The sequence below is a fragment of the Platalea leucorodia genome, assembly GCF_965183815.1.
Source record: "Platalea leucorodia genome assembly, chromosome: 1".
NCBI classification, from domain to species: domain Eukaryota; kingdom Metazoa; phylum Chordata; class Aves; order Pelecaniformes; family Threskiornithidae; genus Platalea; species Platalea leucorodia.
Genome location: NC_138823.1, coordinates 19,861,447 through 19,867,299, shown reverse-complemented (window position 1 = coordinate 19,867,299; position 5,853 = coordinate 19,861,447).

Here is a 5,853-nt window from a genome sequence, read left to right as displayed (position 1 = left end):
AATGGAATATGTTTAATTGTAGTGATTGTGGCACCTTGATAGTTTGGCTTTATCTTACTTAGTGATTGAGTTTTCACTGGAGCAATAAAAAATATCCAATGCTTTTACCTGCTGGCTTTCTTTAAATTTCTAAGTATTTGCAATTGAAATCAGAATTGTGTTCTACTTGGCCTGTTTTTCTCAGCTATTCAGTTTCTAAAAGAAACAGCTGTGTCTGCAGAGCCAAATTTGTAATGACTGGAGCCCAAAATGAGGAAAAATAAATTCCTTTTCTCATAAATAATTTATACTTCACCACTTTAGTGTAATGAATAGGTTAATCAGCATTCTGCTTGGAATGAGAAAAGGCCTAATCTCGTTTTAGTGTATTTCACATTCACCGTGGTGCTTTCCATCTGAACATTATTCTAAAAAATGTTCTTTACGCTTACCTTATAACTAGTGAAGTGATTCTAAGAAATCCCTGCTGATTTCTGTTTGTTGGAGTTGCTAGGAAAGAGGTTATCCATTCTTTCAGTCATTGACCCTGAGCTAAAGTATCTAGTTGCTGCTGATAAAATCTGCAGCTGGCAGCCTGCGGGTGAATACTGACAAGGGCAGAGCAACCCGGCCTCTTCTGTTGGCCAGCTCCCTTTAACTGTCTGTATACAAAGTCCGTGCAGTGTTGAGTTTTTACATCTAGTGCAGAGGGCAAAAGCAACGCTTAATTCCCTGGAAAGCAATGACACTGGAAATCACAGTGAAAAACTCATCATCTGCTTCCATGGGATCTTTGAATACACATGAACAGAGATGAGCGTAACACTGAGCTTTGTATACAGCATTGCTGAGACTGACACTCATGATGTATGACTCGCAATTTTGAAAGGAAGAAGGAAAAAATGGAGTACTGAAAGAGAAAAAGGAATTATTGAGGGCTAGCACTGCTATTTAAGCTTTAAAAATCTTCCAGTGTTAGTTTATTGAAAAGAAAGCTGATTAATAGAAAATATGGTTGTGATGTGTCAGAACCTCCTCAGGGAGAAATAGGAAACAAAGGGCACTTCAGTCTAACAGAGAAAGGCATAAAGAGTAGATGGAAATAAAAGTCAGACAAGTTCAAATTTAAAACAAGATGGCATTTGTAAAAGTACAGCTGCTTAATCACTGGAACAAACTATGAAGCAATGTCGTGGATCCTTCATTTTTCAATGCTTTCCTGAGTACAAGATGCCTTTCTGGAAGAGCTGCTTTAGTTCAGAATTACTCAGACTTTCTGGAAATGCAGTACTCGCCTATGAGTGTTCCTCAGAGCTGGCAGCAGCAGCTCAGTTTCTTCCAACTGAGAAAGGAAAACCAGAATAAATACTCCATGTTTATACTTCTGTTCCCGTGCAAAAGAAACAGAGGCATCCCCCAAAAGGTAAGGTCCAGAGCAGTTCACTGATCTGTATAAACTGCTTTTTAACTCTGTTCTGTAAAAGCTGAGCAGCATCTTAAATGCTATTTTCTAATACTTTCTGAGGTGAACCTTTTAATGAAGTTTCCATAAAGAGAAATGCTGCTTTAGCTGAACACAAGCAGAAGTTGTTATCCCCAGTACAGGTGTAACTGGGTGGAATGTCCTCAGAATCTACGATGGAAGTGGCAGTAGCAGTTAAGCATTACAACATCTTTTTTTGTAACTTGGATTGAAGAATGCTCCTATCTAGCTAATTTGTTTGTTAGCTTTTTCATGCGCATTTCATTCTGAGGTAAGTTTCTGCCCAAATCCTGGATCAGTTTGCTAATATTTGAGTAGTTCAGATTACATTTCAAAACACCTGTTGGCATATTTTTTGCAAGGAAGTGTTTCATGAAATAGTCCATGGATGGAAGAGGACTGTTCTTCCTCTGTTGAATAAAGATCAGAAAGAGTATTGTCTATGCCTGTTTTCTGCCTACTGACTGCTGCAATGATAAAGATGACTTAAAATGCTTCCTCACTATCATGACATAAACAGGAAAACTCGATAAAGAATGAAAAAATGTATTTATTTCACTTCCTCATTTCCCTTCTTTGATCGCTGTCTCCTCTAGACTACATATATGAGGTTAACCAGTTATATTCAAAACCAGCTGTTGTTTTTTTCTCCCCATCAAAACTGGGATCTAGAGGTCCCAATCCAAATTTTACTGAGACAGTAAAGTTTGTCTGAAGCTGACAATGATTTTAGTCAGATTTTGGGAGCCTTCCAACAGCCTTTGGCACTTCCAACAGCCACTTGGGCTTGGCAGTAGGTGCTCAGATAAGAACTTGAGTTTTGAAGTTTTTGAGCTATAATATAGATCTTTTTTGCTTAATTGATTTAAAATGGGAAAAGAGAGGATTCATGATTAATTTAAGGTTTTTTTTTTCTATTAAGTTCTTTTCCCAACTTTAGAATAATTCTGCTTGAAATGAGACGATTAGATCTGGCAAAGGGCATGAAAAAAAGAAAAGAAACTCACATTCTACCAATAGGTAGAAATTCTTCTAACAAATGCTGAAGTATGAAGAAACAATGAACAGTTTCATGATTCTTGCCCTCCAAAAAAAAAACCAACCAACCCTAGAAAGAGAATCCTTTGCTTTCCTAAATGCTTTCCCCAACAAAACTTCATGACCTTATCTTTCCATGCTATGCACTCTCTCTCCCATTTCCCTAAATGTAAATCATACACATACAGACATGCACACACAAACGTATCCATGTAGATAACTATTTTTATAAAGCAACATGCTAGATACCCAAGTATTTAGATGATTTGAAATGCTAACACTATGCCTAGGATCCAAGTGAGCAGTCACTGCTGCTCTTTGGCCTCTCTTGGCTACTGCTTCCAAAAAAATTACTTCGGGTGTGCGCCTTTTCACAGTTTCGAATATGATTTTTTATATATTGTATGCTTGTTAAAAGTCAGTTTGTTGAATTTTCCTACAAAGGCCTCTCACCAAGATCACCAGTCTGGAAATTTCCTCTGCAAGGCATATCGGGCCTTAATGGGCATGAGGGAAGGAATTTAAAGTATGCTGGCAGAGGCAGCGGAGAGTAGAGCTTCAGCCTGGAAGACCTTTAGAGAGAAAAGAGGCTTTCATGACTGCTTGCCTACTTACTTGGGAAAGGGGACAGGTTTTCATACATGCTAGGATACACATTTGCCTAAACTTAGGCAAACTCTTTGGACAATAGTTAGATTTTACCAACAATAGGTGCTCAAGAATACTACAAAGGAATGGAAAATGTATCTAACGATGGAACTGCCTCCTCTCATCTAGAGTTTCAAGACAGTTAATGATGAAATTTCAAAGAGCAAAATATGAATTTGTAGCAGCAGTATAGAAATTTACTTCTGAATTTTATAGTAAAAACCTGCAATTTTTCTGTGGTTGAAACTATAAAAACTCTACTTTGACCAGAATCAAACACCTGTCAAGGGCAAAATTTCTTCTGCAAATGTAAAACACAAGTTAGCGCACAATTCAACAGGATTGTAACTGAGGAAATGTACCCTTAGATAAAAAAGCTATTTGTAGCTTTAACAAATGACTGAGAGAGCACACAAGTAAATGAAGCACATACACCGTAGGAAGAATTCATATTGAAAGAGAAACTGTATCCCTTTTATAGACAGAACGAAGTTATTAAATAGAAACATGAATTTATCAGGATGGCATCTACCCAGTGGCTGTGGAACAATCAACCATGAAGTGATGGAAATTGCTTTAGATGTAAAGAAGTGACACTAGCAAACTTCAAAATTGTCAGGTGATGTGATTGATATGTTCAATCCTTAGTATCTGTAGAAGAAAATAAAAGCATTAATTTAAAAAAATGTAGTTCCCTAATATTAGTTTACTGTAGCAGTACTACGTTTGCTGTGGCAATGAAATACCTAAGATTTAAGAAGATCTGTTTATCCCAGCCAACATTTCTTTTAGAAATAAAGTTATGTTTATATTATTCCTAAATTTGAAGTTGCATAATTATGTTTTTATGAAGACAGTTATTCTTCAATAGCGGTCTGCCAGTTTCCGGGATTTTTTCCCATTAATGCAACAGCCACACACAGGTCTGTTGTGCATTTAGGGGGATAGTGTGGGTGAGCCACTCTGGCAGTTTTTCTATTAAGTGTGGGTGTTTAAATGCATATTTTAAAATGTTTCATTCTCACTGTGGCATATTCCCTATTGAGTACATAGACTGTAATAACAAAAACTGAACGTGTTCTCAAAGGAAATGTCACTGGCTGTCTTCACAACCTGACCTCTCCCAGCATGCCATGCTAGCAATTTTGCTTTTATGTGTGAATGCAGATGAAGATTATTTTCCAGTTTCTGCTTTAGACGGAAACCTATACTGAAAGGTGTAACCCTTCGCTACACAAATGGTTTTGAAATGGTGCTTAAAATTAAAACCAGCATTGCATATGTTGAGTTTCTCTTACTGAATGCAGGTTCTGCAGGCGTAAGGGTGTCAGTCCCCACCTGAGCAACACCGTACAAGTGCTGCCCTTCAGCTTGGCCACCGCTGTGCCCTGACTCGCTGTGGACTCTGCTGGTCCTGGACCAGTAGACTGACTCTCTGGCTTGTCCTCGGATCTGCCTTGTCACCAGAAACCTGCCTGACAGTCTGGACTCTGAGCTGCTCTGGTCCTGGCTGGCAAGGCCTCTGCCCTGCTGCCAGCCATATCATGGTTGGCTCCTTGTCCCTTTGGGGCCTGCTTCCTGATGAAGAGTTGGGGAAATGCAGTTACGGCGTCTGTCAGGACATGGGAAGAGGGAAATAAAGGAACCCTATGTGATAGCCGTGCCTCCCCACAAGAGCCATGTTCCTGGCATCCACCTCCTCACTGCCTGAACCAACAGTGCGGAACACAGCAGTGGGCAGGTTAGCTCTCCGGGCAGAACAGGAACTCTTTAAGGGAAGATATTTAAAGAGAGCAGAAAGAACTGGGTGGTATGGTTTCAAGTTGAAGGGACTTTGTGTCGGTGCCGCCTTAGAAGTCGACTAGGCCTCCCAGTGAGATGGGGACAAAGCCTCCCTCTATCTCATCTACTGAGTCTGTTGAATGTAATGCAACTGGAGGCATACACCGACCTCGGGAAAATCTTACCTTACTTAACATCTTCCTCCTTCTCTTTTCTGCACATCAGCAGTGAATGAATACACTGTACCTGGAAGCCAACCAGTTAACATGCACAAGCATTTCTTGAAGCATCTGGGTGAAGTGAGACACGAGCAAGACCTGCTGCCAGAGGAGGCTACACCCTGTCAGAAGCTACTTCAGCAAATTTTTTAGTAGCTTCCAAATTTAGAGCTCAGCACCTAGCCAACCACATAAGAACACCTAAACAACCACATATGCAGCACATTAAAGACCAGGGCTTTTTTATTACAGTTCCCCGAAGTGACAAAGACCTGGCTCACACCCCGCCGGGGCCAGCCGGCCGCTGTGGCGAGGCGCGGCCGCAGCGAGCGGGAAGCAGCCCGCCGCGCAGGGCGGCCTTGGCCAGGCGCGGTGCGGGCCGCGGGAGGGGCGGAGGGCGGGCGAGAGCGAAGGAGGCTGGCGGGGGCGGGCCGCAGGCAGCCGAGCGCGGCCCCCACAGACAGGCCACGTCGCCCCGGCCGCCGCCGCCTCCGCAGCCGTTGGCCCCGCAGCCGTTGGCGCAACGGCCCAGGGCGGGAGCGGCGGGCACGGGGGCGAGCGCCGGTTGGCGGCGCGGGGGGAAGAGGCGCGGCCGGAAGGGGCGGGCCCGTCTCCCGGGTGACAGGAGGCCGAGGCGGCGGCGCGGGAGGCGGCGGCGCAGCGGTGCGCGCCCGGCTTTGAATGAGGGGCGGCCGGCGAGGGCGG